Source organism: Emys orbicularis, chromosome 8 (assembly GCF_028017835.1).
Source record: "Emys orbicularis isolate rEmyOrb1 chromosome 8, rEmyOrb1.hap1, whole genome shotgun sequence".
NCBI lineage: Eukaryota > Metazoa > Chordata > Testudines > Emydidae > Emys > Emys orbicularis.
Genome location: NC_088690.1, coordinates 46,834,298 through 46,850,993, shown reverse-complemented (window position 1 = coordinate 46,850,993; position 16,696 = coordinate 46,834,298). Strand labels below are relative to the sequence as shown.

Below are 16,696 nucleotides of genomic sequence, written 5' to 3'. Positions count from 1 at the left end.
CACACTGTGCATATGTGCGCTTATGACGGTAAAAGTTACGTTGCACGGGGGGTATTTTTTCACACCCCTGAGCGACAAAATTTTACCAACATAACTACTAGTGTAGCCATGGCCTTAGACTGCATGTCATCTCTCAGTCCTTTCTGGTAAACCTCCCACTGTTGCTTCAATACCTTTTGCAAAGTCTCCAGCTCCTGTTTTAGGCGGTGTTTTAATCCTTTTGACCATCTTTGACTTTGCACTTTTTAGCCTAAGCCTTTAGCCAATATTCAGGGTCTTCCACCTTTTTTTTCTGTTGGGAGGGGAAAAAATGGTGTAGTGTCAAGTATTTCCATGACACAGCCCTTGTTATTTACAAAGTATGGACACAAAATCCTGTTTCTCTGAACAGTTGGCTCAGACAACAGGAGGCAGTTTCCTTGCTCACAATTCCAAGCCTACCTTTACATTCACCAATCTGACCAAAAAGATCTTTTCTGTCACAGCCAGGCTACCAATACGTCTACTGCTGTCTCGCCATAGCTTTCTGGCATGCTCACACATACACACACACATGCACACACTCCCTCCATCCCTCCCTCATTTAATCCCCAGCCCTTCTATTGTCAATCCCTAGAGAAACTTGCATATGGTCTAGTCCATTGTGTCAGCTATCACTAGACAAAGGGGCATGTAACTGCTTCCTCCATTTAGCCTGAATGATAGATGAGTATCATGCCCATTAGTTTCACTGAGGTCTGTGACTGCCCATCAATCAGACCTGCTTACTGCGAGCTACTCTATCTCCAGTACAACAATACTATCAAATTTATTGATGGAAAAATCTATTTTGTCTTACATCATTCTAGTTCTCCTGTCTTCTGATAAAGAAGAATCATAATTGCTGATCTTCTTCCCATATTAGGATGACTATATTATTGTGGCAATTCCCACATCACCTTTTGTAAACTAATGTGAGAAATGGCACCTGCTTTATAGCATTATGGGAACAGAAGCAAAAAAAATGTGCATACATATGAAGAAGGCTGGCTGGAAGCAGCTGATAAGAAGTCATGGAATGAAACAAGTTCAAGATCCCTGTTCCAAAAATTCCATCACTTTCAAATGCTAATAACTACACCATGGATACTGATAAAATACAGTAATATGTAGTAAATCAATGTATGGTTTTCTGTGCTACTTTTACGTTCCACTTTGAAATAAGTAATTGTTTTTAATATGAAAAACAGTTGAACCACTGCAGTTCAGGGGTAACTGCAATTACGGTTGATGGAGTTTGTTCCCATTTACTTTCCAAAAAAGGTTAAAACCATCTAGTATGAGTTTTATGCCATTCTGTTGAAATCAATATTCTGTTCCTGTGCAGTCCATAGGGGATTTGTATGTAATATTTGTTTTTAAAAAATTGACATGTACTAAACTAATTTTTAGTATTTGTTCTCTCTCTGACAGGCATTTCAGGATGAATAAAAAGAAGCATCAAGCAGATAATTTTAAGTCAGATCTAAGGATCAAAATCCATTGACCAGTTATTTGTAATGTTCACATATTATGTCCTTTGTCAGTATTTTAGCTTAAATTGATATGTATCAGTTCAGTACCTTTTTTTATCATTGGTCACAACAGTTTAAAATATACAATCATAAAATAGTAACAACAGATGGGCAAATAAGTTCAAACTCAGATCAAACGACAGATTGTTATGATATTTGGAAAAGGAAACTTTAAGGGAAATTGTACACATGTGCACATCCTGAATTACACACTTCTTGCTTCCTGAAACAGAAAGCAGCAGTATTTCCCTCTGGCCCAAATCAGGAACTCCAGGAAGTCTCATTAGAAACATTAATCTTGACAGATTGTTAGCCCAATCACCACACCAGAAAGTTTCGGATATGCATGAAGGCTTTTTTGAGTTCTGCCCATCGCTATTAGCTGTTGGTGATCATTCTTCCAAATCTTTTAGTCCATGCAACCAAAAATTTATCCTGTCATCTACCACCTTGTACAGAAAACACTGACTTCTCTGGTTGAAGTTTAAACTCATAATGTCTTAATTATTTTTCCTTTTTAAAATTAAAGATTTGTATGATTCATTTACCACTCTTCTTAAAAAGTCTGTTATTTGGACTTTTTCGGGTTTTTTTATTAAGACCATCATCTGAAGTAAAGAGGGAAAGAATCTTAGGATTTGTAGAAAAATGGAGACAAAGATGAAAGCCTGCAACTAATTTGAATAGCAACATGATACACGCATTTGGCAGTGTGTGAATAAATTGTCTATTCCTATTTTCCACTGTATGCAATAAACTGGAAATTAGACTAGTGCTGTAACAGAGATGAATCATTATCAGAATCCACACAGACAAATAACTGAAGATAAAGTGAATAATGAGGGGATGCTATATGTAGGGAATGGATCAAATTCTGGACCTGTGGCATACACAAATAAGCACACTTACACTATAAAAGCTGAAAAAACTGTGCATGTATTTTCCCCAAAATTATGTAAATGTTGAAGTTTTTCACATTATTGCAAGTCTGCCTGTAGCACTTATCAGGGGGTAGCCATGTTGGGTCTGTATCCACAAAAACAACAAGGAGTCCGGTGGCACCTTAAAGACTAACAGATTTATTTGGGCATAAGCTTTCGTGAGTAAAAAACTTCACTTCTTCAGATGCATGGAGTGAAAATTACAGATGCAGGCCAAAAGCTTAAGCCCAAATAAATCTGTTAGTCTTTAAGGTGCCACCGGACTCCTTGTTGTTTTTATAGCACTTATGTTACTGATTCTCCTAGTGGAATCCACAGTCTGAATTTAGTCACCCAGGCTCCCTATTCAATGCAGGGGGAGAGTCAGTGACCCTAGGGTACATCTATATTTGAGTTTGGAGGTGATATTCCCTGCTTCCATAGACATACCTGCCCTAGCTGTGCTCAAGCTAGTACCGCATAGGCACCAGCTCAGCCTAGCTTCCATGAGTACAACCCCACCAGACCCTCAGCTACCTACTTGGGTGGCGAGCCCAAGCTATTGCTGGTGCTGCAGCACCACTGGCTACTTTTAGGTGCTAGGTTGGGCTGAGTTAGTGTGGGTACATACATGGGAGCTGGGCACCACATGTATCCTTAGACTGGGATTCACAAAAGCCAGTAGGTTGAGCAAGAAGGCACTTAAGCCAAACTCCTTGGGGAATGCCAAGGAGAAGGTTGTGGCCTAAGCCTTACCCCTCAGTGGCAATTGAGCACTTTTCTCCACTCGGGATACACAGCTGTGAACTCTTTCCTGGAGTTAAGCACCTAAGTCAGGTCACCCTTTCTCATAAAATAAACACCACTACGTGGTAGTGGTGTCATTATACCCTAGAGCGTACAGGCGTGCAAACACACACACACACACACACGTAGGTAGAGACCTAAGTCCAAAGCCTGATGCAGAGCCTGATCCAAGTGATTCACTAACAGAAAATATATTGCCTCTATATAAATCTATGGTATACCCACATCTTGAATACTGATGCAGATCTGGTCAGCCCATCTCAAAAAATATATATATTGGAATTGGAAAAGGTACAGAAAGGGGCAACAAAAATGATTAGGGATATGGAACAGCTTCCATTTGAGGAGGGTCCCTGCCAGCAGGTATATGGGATCTTGGGGAGCAATTACCACACAGGTGGGGTGCCAAATAAACTTTATTAAGAAAATGCAAAAAACAGGGAAAATTCAATAGTGAGGGGTATGGGGTTTGTTAAAGTAGACAATTGGGGAGGGGTTTCTTTTAGTAAATGGGATAGGGGGTTTCAATAGTGGGGTACAATACAGTTGGTAACCAATTAACACTGAAGTATAAATGTAACAGGTAGCTAACAATTTCTATGTAAAGAGTGTGTCACAGCAGCATATAACCAACTAACAGTATGGGTAAAATGGGTTAAATAACCAACAACTTTAGGTAAAAATGTGTCACAGTGGTGTAAATGTAAAATGTGAGGTGTGTTAGAGAGAAAAGGGGTAACCAATGGGGTTTTATGCTAGAAAGAGAGAGAGCAGACAGGCTGTAAGTTTAAACAGCAGAGAGGAAGAGAGAGAGAGAGAAAGAAAATGGTAGAGAAGTGAGGTTGGGGGATGGGGGAAGAGGAGCACGTGGTGGAGGGAGATTTAAACTCAGGGAGACACAGAACAGACAGGCTGCAAGTTTAAACAGCAGAGAGACAATTATACAAAACACAGCAAAATCTTATCTATGATTTAACTTAACCAAAACTACACAAATTAGCAAGTAACAAAACACAATGCAACAATTCTTTAAGCCTAACTTACAGGGTACAATGCAAGCAATTTTCTAAACCTAACTTAACTACAGCTATGCAAAATGAAATTACAACTTATCTAGACTAAAGGACAAAATCTAACCTAATGGGTGCACCTTATACTAGGGGTAGTTCCAGAGGGCAGAGTGGTGTGTGCCCAGGATACAGCTCCAAGTGGGGGGGGGATTTAACTAGTGGTGGCTGCAAGCGGGGGGGGGGGGGGGTGGCTGCAAGCTGGCAGCCCAGGATACAGTCCAGGAAGGCACAGGCTTATTTCTAGCAGCAAAGGCGCTGCAAAGCAAGAAACAGATTACAGATACAGACCAAGGAGTTTAAGAGAGGTTTTAAGACACAGACCAAGGTTTAGCTTGAGTCTGTGTGCTGGGGAAACAGAGCCAGCAGCTAAAGTAATAAAATAAAAGTATAGAAAGTTTCACAGAGGGATTCTTACCAGTCCCCAAGGCAGCAGCAAAGGCAGAAGCAGCAACAACATCAGAAGAAGCAAGGAGAGCTCGGTACGGTCTTGATAATCAGGAGGTCTCTCAGGCAGCAATTCGTTCTTCATGGGGGGGTGTTAAAAACGGGTGTACGCTCAAAAATAAAACGAGAGCGGAGAAAGGACCCCCCAGAACCCCTGGCAGATCAGACCAGGTAGCAATGCAGGAACCTTTCTGATGTTTGTTTCAAAAATGCCTGTTCTTAAAGGCAAACTCAGGCAGTTTCCCCACCAGTAATCCTGATAGGCTCCTTCTGTCACAGGGGAGGAGATACAGGGAAAAACTGCAGGTGAGCATAGAGACGTGCCTGGGCAGAGTCCTGGACCATAGGTGTGAGTTCCCACCTCAGGACTCAAAAGCACATGAGGCCTATGACTCATGCCCAGGATCTCAAAAACACATTAGGTCTTGCAGCTCTGGACATTGCCTACCCTACACCGAGCCCAGGTTTAACAAGGTGATAACAGGACCAACCCTTTGAACAGAGCAGTAGTCCCACTTAGCACGCAGCACAAGTGGCCATCCCTTTGAGAAGGGCAATGGCTCTTGGTAAACAACTTAAGGGGCCCTCCCTTTGAGATGGGCAGTGGCCCTGGTAAACAACTTAACAGCCAGGGAGGGGCGGCCACAGGAGGAGAACAAAAACAAAATGGAGTAAGGAGACAGCTGTAAGAAACAAAATGGAATAGGGGGAAAGCTGTAACAGACAAGGAGAAATTAATAAAACTGGGTCTTTTCAGCTTGGAAAAGAAATGACTAAGGGGGGATATGATAGAGATCTATAAAATTATGACTGGTATGGAGTAAGTAAATAATGAAGTGTACTTTACTCCTCCTCATAACACAAGAACTAGGAATCACCAAATGAAATTAATAGGCAGCAGGTTTAAAACAAACAAAAGGAAGTATTTTTTCACACAACACATAACCTGTGAAACTGTTTGTCAGAGAATGTTGTGAAGACTAAGATTATAACAGGGTTCAGAAAGGAACTAGATAAATTCATGAAGGATAGGGCCATCAATGGCTATTAGCCAGAATGGGCACAGATGCAAAAGCATGCTCTGAAGTATCCCTAGTCTCTGTTTTCCAGAAGCTGGAAAAGGGTACAAGGGATGGATTACTAAATGATTACCTGTTCTGTTCATTACCTCTGAAGAACCTGGTATTGGCCACTGTTGGAAGACAGGATACTGGATTAGATGGACCATTGGTCTGACCCAGTATGGCTGTTCTTATGCTCCCCTAATCACTGGGCCATAGAATCATTTTCAATTCTGTTTAATTATTTAATATAAAAGTGGAATGGGATCAACAGGCAAGGTTGAGAGAGAGAGAGAGAGAGAGAGAGAGAGAGAGAAAACGATCTTAGGGGTTAGGGGCATGCTTATGAGAGGTAAAAGATTTGGGTTCAACTCCCTGTGCCATATCAGATGGGGGTATATGTGAAAACTGAACCCAGGTCTTCTACATCGGGGGAGTACTCGACCAACAGGGGAAAAAGTTACAAGGGAGGGCAGCAGCCTCTCCTCTTCAGTTTTGTGTGAGAAATAGTTTCAGCACCTAATTCCAGGAAAAGATTCACAGCTGTGAATTCACAAGTGGCGAGACATACCTAATTGCCTTTGAGGGGTAGGCTTAGGCCACACCCCACTCCTTGGCATTACTATTGGTTAGCTTCAGTGGCTCCTTGTTCATCGTGCTGCCTTTTGCAAAGCCTATTCTTAGGCACCTAATTCTCCCCATGCCTTGTATAGGAAGCCTGGATGTCTAACTCAGGCCTGTGGGTTATGCTTGGTGTTGAAACTCTAAATCCCAATTATGGCTCTAAATCTGAAGTGCTGTAGTCAGACTGGAGTCCTCAGTCAGCTGAAAGAACAAGGTCATCTTGTGCTCTACAGTAAATGAAAGGGATCTAGTTTCACCACACACCTGGTCGGGTGTGGAGTTTGCTTTTACTACAATGCTTTATGCTCTAAGGAAATACATAAGCCCATAATTCCAGGGAAAGCAGAGAGACACTATCACACTAGGAGAAGTTTATATGAAAGCAGATATACACACAATAAAAGGGAAATAAAAGAGCCAGGAGAGCATATACAAAGGCAACCACAACAAAGGTTGAAGACATTAGTTCATATATCTCTGCAATGTTCTTATTCTAAAACTATAGATAGCAGCTAAAGTACATATTTGGCTTTAGAACCACAGTTTTAGTAACTATCATTTAGTTACTAAAAATCCTCTTTTTTACATCTCATGATATTTTCAGCGTTCAGCTGGGGCAGAGCTAAGCGTTTCAGTCTGGGACAGTGTCACACTGATCTTGCTGCTGCTACTGAATGGCTCACATTAAGAAAGATTATTATTATTTGAAATCTATATGGCTAGTTTGATGTCAGTGGCACTACTCATGCTTAAAATGAAGCACACGCTTAAATGCTTTAGTGGACCGGGGCCTCATATACTAGTATTTTCTGGAAAGTTTGGCAATTTGTATTCCATTTGCCAAAATAAGCTTCAGTTTCATCAGGGGAATGGAGGGCTATCTCCATTCTCTAGAGAAGAGGGGACCATTATTTTCTAAAAGGAAAGGACTAAAAATGGATATAAATTACAGTATTATATGTTACTTTATGAATTAGTCTACGACAGAAATTATTACCAAGCATTCAATTTATCCAGAGAAGCAGAAGATAAAGTCTAGAATAATAATCTAAGGCAAAAAAAAATCTCAAAATGCTAATTAGAAGAACAATACTGAGGTATATTTGGACATTTAATATCTACATTACATTAATTTGATAGCCAAGTTGGGTGATCAAATGTTCCATCTTTCTACCCATATCCCAGTGTACTCATCCACCTCCCTGTACAGTTGATATCCACTGGCTCACCAAGCACGTGCACAATGTAATTCACTTTATTCCACAGGTGGTGATAGCAGTTTTTAAATGAAGGGTCTGGATCTCAGCAAGATGAGGTGGGTGAGGTAATATCTTTTATTAGACCAACTTCTGTTGGAGGTGGGGAGAGAAATAGAGAAGGGGTAGGGGAAGCTTTTGAGCCACAATGAGCTCTTCCTCAGGTCTGGGGAAGGTACTCAGTGTCACAGCTAAGTACAAGGTTGAACAGATTCTGGACCTGTCAGTGACAGGTGCAATGGCTTCAGTTTGACATTGTCTATTCCCTGGCAATAGTGTCAGATATCATTAAACAGTGGAATTGCTTTGAGAAGAAGAGCTTCAAGCGGGCAGGTAGAAAATGGTGGGATACGCTGTGAGTTCAATGACAGTCTGCAATATAACAGGAGTACTTGTGGCACCTTAGAGACTAACAGATTTATTAGAGCATAAGCTTTCGTGGGCTACAACCCACTTCTTCGGATGCATATAGAGTGAAACATATATTGAGGAGATATATATACACACATACAGAGAGCATGAACAGGTGGGAGTTGTCTTACCAAGTCTGAGAGGCCAATTAAGTAAGAGAAAAAAAACTTTTGAAGTGATAATCAAGATAGCCCAGTACAGACAGTTTGATAAGAAGCAAGTGTGAGAATACTTACAAGGGGAGATAGATTCAATGTTTGTAATGGCTCAGCCATTCCCAATCCCTATTTAGCCCTGAGTTGATTGTGTCTAGTTTGCATATCAATTCCAGCTCAGCAGTCTCTCGTTGGAGTCTGTTTTTGAAGTTTTTCTGTTTTAAGATAGCCACCCGCAGGTCTGTCAAAGAATGGCCAGACAGGTTAAAGTGTTCTCCCACTGGTTTTTGAGTATTATGATTCCTGATGTCAGATTTGTGTCCATTAATTCTTTTGCGTAGAGACTGTCCGGTTTGGCCAATGTACATGGCAGAGGGGCATTGCTCTCTGCCATGCCCCTCTGCCATGTACATTGGCCAAACCGGACAGTCTCTACGCAAAAGAATTAATGGACACAAATCTGACATCAGGAATCATAATACTCAAAAACCAGTGGGAGAACACTTTAACCTGTCTGGCCATTCTTTGACAGACCTGCGGGTGGCTATCTTAAAACAGAAAAACTTCAAAAACAGACTCCAACGAGAGACTGCTGAGCTGGAATTGATATGCAAACTAGACACAATCAACTCAGGGCTAAATAGGGATTGGGAATGGCTGAGCCATTACAAACATTGAATCTATCTCCCCTTGTAAGTATTCTCACACTTGCTTCTTATCAAACTGTCTGTACTGGGCTATCTTGATTATCACTTCAAAAGTTTTTTTTCTCTTACTTAATTGGCCTCTCAGACTTGGTAAGACAACTCCCACCTGTTCATGCTCTCTGTATGTGTGTATATATATCTCCTCAATATATGTTTCACTCTATATGCATCTGAAGAAGTGGGTTGTAGCCCACGAAAGCTTATGCTCTAATAAATTTGTTAGTCTCTAAGGTGCCACAAGTACTCCTGTTATTTTTGCGGATACAGACTAACACGGCTGCTACTCTGAAGTCTGCAATATAAGACCTATACAAGGTTCTCATGGAAAAAGAATCAACCAGTTAGGGATTATGCAAAATGCACCGTGCAAAGCAGGGAAAGGGGAAAGAATAAGGGGAAGGTTGGATAACAAATAAACAGTAATGAAGAAGCTGCTAACAACTTCCCATACATTTGGTGAGTTTTTCCTGTCCCTGAAGTCACAGATATGAATGTAGTGGTCGGTCCTGTCAGGGCATGTGCACAGTCATTACAGTTCGAGGCACTGTCCATGACCCTCCGGTGGCAAAACACATGGATGGCTATAAACAGGTACACAGAAGTTTTTGCATTAATTGTCTTTAACAAAACAGAAAGATAAATCTCCATAAAACATGAGAGCTCTTTGCAGACACATATTTGCTTCACACACGCACACGCACACGGATCCTGTGACTACAGGTTTCAGGGTCTTCACCTAGTACTGGTGAAGCAAAACATAGGGCTTGTCTTATCTTTCTCAAACCTGTTGTATTAATTTAGATGGAATACTGTATATATTTGTTCATAAGCCGAATATTTTTGGTAAAAAAGTGATGCATCAAAGATCGGGGGTCGGCTTATAAACGGGTCTTCACCAAAATTTGATGATTTTAAACACTATGGAATCTTGAATTGAATATCTAATACACTGTCATTTTGTTTACCTGGAGCGTCTGCAGGTATGGAGCCCCTCAGCTCCACTTCCCGCAGCTCCCATTGGCAGGGAATGGCGAACCACGGCCACAGGGAGCTGAGGGGCTCCATGCCTGCAGACGCTCCAAGTAAAGAAAACGTCCCAACCTGCCAGCGGCTTACCCTGACGGCCGGGAGCCAAAGTTTGCCAACCCCTGAAATATAGGGTCGGCTTATGAAAGGGTCATACAGTTTTTGCTATTTTTACCTAACCATCTTGGGGGGTCGGCTTATAAACAAACGGGCTAATGAACAAGTATATACGATATATAGGCTAAAGGTGTTAACATAACCCAGTCACTGTTTAACATTAAATAATGTAAAACAAGCTTTGGGGTTTGGTATAAGTGTGGGTGGGGGGAGGAGTCTCAGCTTGCTTAATACTATGGCAAATGCACTGTTAAAATCCTTTTAACCTTTTATTAAAGACACAGAAAAGGAAAATGTTTCAAGCATTAGAAATGTAAATTATTAAATCAGGCTTTCTGGTATTAGGTGAGATGGACTGGAGCGGTTGTGTTGCTGTTGTTACAGTTCAATCCCATTTGGTCTCAGATTGTGGTTGAGATTCAGCTGGCACTAGTAGAGGGTTCCTCTGGAATGTCACCTGGGTCCCTGGCTTTGGCCCAGTCTGGTCAGGACATCTCTTAGGATTAAGCTAAAGAAGCTCTGGGTCCTAGGAGAAAGCAGGGTAACAGCCACAAAGATAAATGTTGCTCCAGTAGCCTCTGTCTGGTCTGCCATATTCCCCTCACCCCAAAGTCCTTCCTTTAAGGACCCAAAAAGGGAGTCGGTGGAATAGCCCATTCTCTCGTTATTTTGTCCACCACTTAGGCCTTATAACTAGGGCCCTACCAAATGCACAGTTCACTTTGGTCAATTCCATGGCCACAGTATTGTGTATTTGGTTGTTGTGGGGATAACCAAAAAACAGCTAAAACTGTCTGGGCTAACTCAGTGTGTGGCAATAAATGGCTTCTTTTAAGGTTTACAGCTCTCTGTGTCTCGAGTCATTTCTTCCTAAAACTGTTGCCCCCAAGGATATAACACACAGGGTCTTAAAACTGGTGAATTTCATGATTTCAGATGTTTACATCTGAAATTTCACAGTGTTGTAACCATGGGGGTCCTGATCCAAAAGGTGATGGTGGGGGGATGGGTATCCTAAAGCTGTTGTAGGGGGGTTGGAGGATTGCCATACTCACTTCTGGGCTCTGAAGGCAATAGCTGCGGAGTTTCCTGCAGCTGGAAGAGGCTCCCGGAGGCAGGGCCAGCCCCAGCGTTTTTGCCGCCCCAAGCGGCCAAAAAAACAAACAAAAAAACAAACAAAAAAAACGATCGGCGGCAGCTCTACCGCCTCAGTTTCATTCTTCGGCGGCAATTCAGCGGCAGGTCCTTCCCTCCGAGAGGGACTGAGGGACCCGCCACCGAATTCCGGGATGTGCCGTCCCTTTCCGTTGGCCGCCCCAATCACCTGCTTGCTGCGCTGGTGCCAGCCCTGCCCGGAGGTGGAGATAGGTCCAATCTCCCCAGTGCTGCTGGGAGTGCCCCAACTGGGGGCTCCTAGCTGCTAGTCAGGACCAGTGGTGGGTTAATGCATGGGCCCATGGGGTCCATGCCCAGGGTCCCTGGACAATTTGAAAAATTGGCACCCCAGCCCTGGCAGGAGCCACAAGGTGGAAGCCCTGAGCTCCGGCAGGAGCCACGGTGCGGGGGAGGGGCAGTAGTCCGGAGCTCAGCTCCGGGGCTGCTGCAGCGCACAAGTGAGGGTGTACCCCCTTACTTCTGCGCTACCTGTGGAGGTGGGTCTGATCTCTCCCCCTAACAGCCATGCAGGGGAAGGACAAGTCCTGTCCCTCCCCAGCCCGGCTGATTTTGGGAGATCAGATTTCATGGGGCAGGGCTTGGTAGGGCCCTACTTATAGCTGACACACCAATTTTGCTTCATTAATGTCTGAACCCACATTTTCTGGTTCATCAAGCATGCGTTTAAACACAGTCCCGGAGTTATATCAGTAAGCCATATTGTTTGGACTACTTTAGTCTTTCTGGTTCCCTTTTGTATTTTTTCCCTATCAACATTTGTTATCTTGGTCAGTGATTCTCAGCCAGGGGTCTGGGGCCTCCGGGGGGAGGGGAGGGCTGCGAGCAGGTTTCAGGGGGTTCTCCAAGCAGGGCTAGTGTTAGACTTGCTGGGGCCTGGGACAGAAAGCCAAAGCCCCACCACATGGGGCTGAAGCCGGGGGCACTGAGCCCAGCTGTCTAGGGCTGAAGCCAAAGCCTGAGCAGCTTAGCTTTAAGGGGGCCCTTTGGCATGGGGTCCCCGACAATTGCCCTGCTTGCTACCCCCTAATGCCAGCCCTGGCTTTTATATGCAGAAAACCAGTAGTTTTGGCACAGGTGTGTGTGCCACCTGATATACTTAGCTCCAACTGAGCCCACCCATTCCAACAGCCTGGGCTTTCTCACCTTCTCCTTGCTGTGCCAGGCCCTCAAGCCTTCTCTGGCATACACAGGTAAGGCCACACCCAGCTGCAAACAGAGACTGAAATCAGCTCTATATGGGAGGATTCAGCTCGGAGATTACCCAGCACTCATGTGCACACCTCCTTTGGAGTGTAAGCCCAAAATAATATTGTCTTGAAATGTATAGACAGATCTGTGCAGCACAAGCTCATAAAAATCACACCCCGCTCAATGCACAGCTTTTTGCCCCTCCCCTATGAATTGCACAAACTGGATTCTGAAATAAACAAAAAAAGAAGTTTATTAACTACAAAAGGTAAATTTTAAGTGATTACAAGGGATAGCAAACAGGTCAAAGCAGATTACTGAACAAATAAAACACACAAGCCAGGCTTGTTACATTAAAGAAATTGGCTACAAATTTCTCACCCTAAATGTTCTTTTATGCAGGTTGGGAGTTTCCTGAAGGTAAACTATACCACTTGCAGCTTAAATCTCCAGGTATACCCATCACAGGCTGACCTTTCTCAGCCTGGGCCCCAGTCCTTCTCCCCAGATCAGTCTTAGGTATTTCTAGCAGTCATCCTAGACAGGGATTCAGTGAAGAACCAGTGACCCTGATTAACTCACTCACCAGCCTTAAATAGAATTTACATATGGCAGGAATCTTTTGATTACCAGTCTGACCCCTCCACCCCCTCTTAATGGTTGGTGAGTATCTGAGTGTCTGTTGCTGGGACAGTTTGTCAGTTTGACCGTGTGCTTGATTGCTTGCTAGTTTGTTTGAAAAGTGTGAATTGGGAGTGCTTTGTTCCAGGTGGGCCTTGAGTGGGCCTGACTGGTATATAAGGGCAGTCAGCAGCAAACCAGCTGAGCGGCAAAAAGCAGAGGCTAACAGAGGGAGTTTGCCTGGGGAGAGCTCACTGAGGCTTTCATCTGCAGGTTTCTCTGAGTAGTTCCTGCAACAGCTGAGGAAGCTCTTAAGGGGAAGGTGATATGGAAGGTGAGCGATCAGCTGTTGTAACCTGCACAGGTTGTGCCATGTTTGTCTTTCTTCCACAGGACAGAAGCGACTTTGTCTGTACAAAGTGAAAGCTGGTCTCCATATTGGAAAAGAAGGTTCAAGGTCTGGAGAAACGAGTATCGACTCTGCGTTGCATAAGGGAAAATGAAGATTTCCTGGACAGACGTCAGGAGATGCTTCTACGGCCACAATGTACTGAAGATTCAGAGCAGGCGCAGCAGGGACAGAAGGATGGTGAAGAAGTTTGGCAGCATCTGACCTCCAGAAGGAGAAAGAGGAGCGTCCATGTACCAGCAATGGAGATACAGGTGAGCAATCGTTTCCATGTTCTCTCTACAGGTACTAATGCGGAGAGTGGACTAGATGACCCATCTGAGGGAAGGGAGCAGAAGGAGACTCCACCGATTGGAAGGCAAAAGATGCACTGTCCTAGGGATGGGGGTTCCACGACCACCACTCCCAAGAGGAGGAGGAGGGTGGTGGTGGTCGGGGACTCCCTCCTCAGGGGGACTGAGTCATCTATCTGCCGCCCCGACCGGGAAAACCGAGAGGTCTGCTGCTTACCAGGAGCTAGGATACACGATGTGACGGAGAGACTGCCGAGACTCATCAAACCCTCGGATCACTACCCCTTCCTGCTTCTCCACGTGGGCAACAATTATACTGCCAAGAATGACCTTGAGCGGATCACTGCAGACTACGTGGTTCTGGGAAGAAGGATAAAGGAGTTTGAGGCACAAGTGGTGTTCTCGTTCATCCTCCCTGTGCAAGGAAAAGGCCTGGGTAGAGACCGTCGAATTGTGGAAGTCAACGAATGGCTACGCAGGTGGTGTCAGAGAGAAGGCTTTGGATTCTTCGACCATGGGATGCTGTTCCAAGAAAGAGGAGTGCTAGGCAGAGACGGGCTCCACCTAACGAAGAGAGGGAAGAGCATCTTCGCCAGCAGGCTGGCTAACCTAGTGAGGAGGGCTTTAAACTAGGTTCACTGGGGGAAGGAGACCAAAGCCCTGAGGTAAGTGGGGAAATGGGATCCCGGGAGGAAGCACAAGCAGGAGAGCACAAGAGGGGAGGACTCCTGTCTCATACAAAGAGGGACGATTGATGAGTTATCTTAAGTGCCTATACACAAATGCAAGAAGTCTGGGAAACAAGCAGGGAGAACTGGAAGTCCTGGCACAGTCAGGGAACTATGATGCGATTGGAATAACAGAGACTTGGTGGGATAACTCACATGACTGGAGTACTGTCATGGATGGATATAAACTGTTCAAGGACAGGCAGGGCAGAAAAGGTGGGGGAGTTGCGTTGTATGTAAGAGAGGAGTATGACTGCTCAGAGCTCCGGTATGAAACTGCAGAAAAACCTGAGAGTCTCTGGATAAAGTTGAGAAGTGTGAGCAACAAGGGTGATGTCGTGGTCGGAGTCTGCTATAGACCACCAGACCAGGGGGATGAGGTGGACGAGTCTTTCTTCTGGCAACTAGCAGAAGTTGCTAGATCGCAGGCCCTGGTTCTCATGGGAGACTTTAATCATCCTGATATCTGCTGGGAGAGCAATACAGCGGTGCACAGACAATCTAGGAAGTTTTTGGAAAGTGTAGGGGACAATTTCCTGGTGCAAGTGCTGGAGGAACCAACTAGGGGCAGAGCTTTTCTTGACCTGCTGCTCACAAACAGGGAAGAATTAGTAGGGGAAGCAAAAGTGGATGGGAACCTGGGAGGCAGTGACCATGAGATGGTCGAGTTCAGGATCCTGACACAAGGAAGAAAGGAGAGCAGCAGAATACGGACCCTGGACTTCAGAAAAGCAGACTTTGATTCCCTCAGGGAACAGATGGGCAGGATCCCCTGGGAGAATAACATGAGGGGGAAAGGGGTCCAGGAGAGCTGGCTGTATTTTAAAGAATCCTTATTGCGGTTGCAGGAACAAACCATCCCGATGTGTAGAAAGAATAGTAAATATGGCAAGCGACCAGCTTGGCTAAACAGTGAAATCCTTGCTGATCTTAAACGCAAAAAAGAAGCTTACAAGAAGTGGAAGATTGGACAAATGACCAGGGAGGAGTATAAAAATATTTCTCAGGCATGCAGGAGTGAAATCAGGAAGGCCAAATCACACTTGGAGTTGCAGCTAGCAAGAGATGTTAAGAGTAACAAGAAGGGTTTCTTCAGGTATGTTAGCAACAAGAAGAAAGTCAAGGAAAGTGTGGGCCCCTTACTGAATGAGGGAGGCAACCTAGTGACCGAGGATGTGGAAAAAGCTAATGTACTCAATGATTTTTTTGCCTCTGTCTTCACGAACAAGGTCAGCTCCCAGACTGCTGCACTGGGCAGCACAGTATGGGGAGAAGGTGACCAGCCCTCTGTGGAGAAAGAAGTGGTTCGGGACTATTTAGTAAAACTGGACGTGCACAAGTCCATGGGGCCGGATGCACTGCATCCGAGGGTGCTAAAGGAGTTGGCGGATGAGATTGCAGAGCCATTAGCCTTTATTTTTGAAAACTCATGGCGATCAGGGGAGGTCCCGGATGACTGGAAAAAGGCTAATGTAGTGCCCATCTTTAAAAAAGGGAAGAAGGAGGATCCGGGGAACTACAGGCCAGTCAGCCTCACCTCAGTCCCTGGAAAAATCATGGAGCAGGTCCTCAAGGAATCAATTATGAAACACTTAGAGGAGAGGAAAGTGATCAGGAACAGTCAGCACGGATTCACCAAGGGGAAGTCGTGCCTGACTAACCTAATTGCCTTCTATGATGAGATAACTGGCTCTGTGGATGAGGGGAAAGCAGTGGATGTGTTATTCCTTGACTTTAGCAAAGCTTTTGATACGGTCTCCCACAGTATTCTTGCCGCCAAGTTAAAGAAGTATGGGCTGGATGAATGGACTGTAAGGTGGATAGAAAGCTGGCTAGATCATCGGGCTCAACGGGTAGTGATCAATGGCTCCATGTCTACTTGGCAGCCGGTTTCAAGCGGAGTGCCCCAAGGGTCGGTCCTGGGGCCGGTTTTGTTTAATATTTTTATTAATGATCTGGAGGATGGTGTGGACTGCACTCTCAGCAAGTTTGCCGATGACACTAAACTGGGAGGCGTGGTAGATACACTAGAAGGTAGGGATCGGATACAGAGGGATCTAGACAAATTAGAGGATTGGGCCAAAAAAAACCTGATGAGGTTCAACAAGGACAAGTGCAGAGTCCTGCACT

The 16,696-nt window shown here is 44.5% G+C and overlaps 1 protein-coding gene across 1 annotated transcript in view; it reads left to right on the top strand.

Annotated features, from left to right (window-relative positions):
* CFH (complement factor H) overlaps positions 1-16,696 on the top strand; it is a 135,762-nt gene that overhangs the window by 97,044 nt on the left and 22,022 nt on the right. The window lies entirely within an intron of this gene.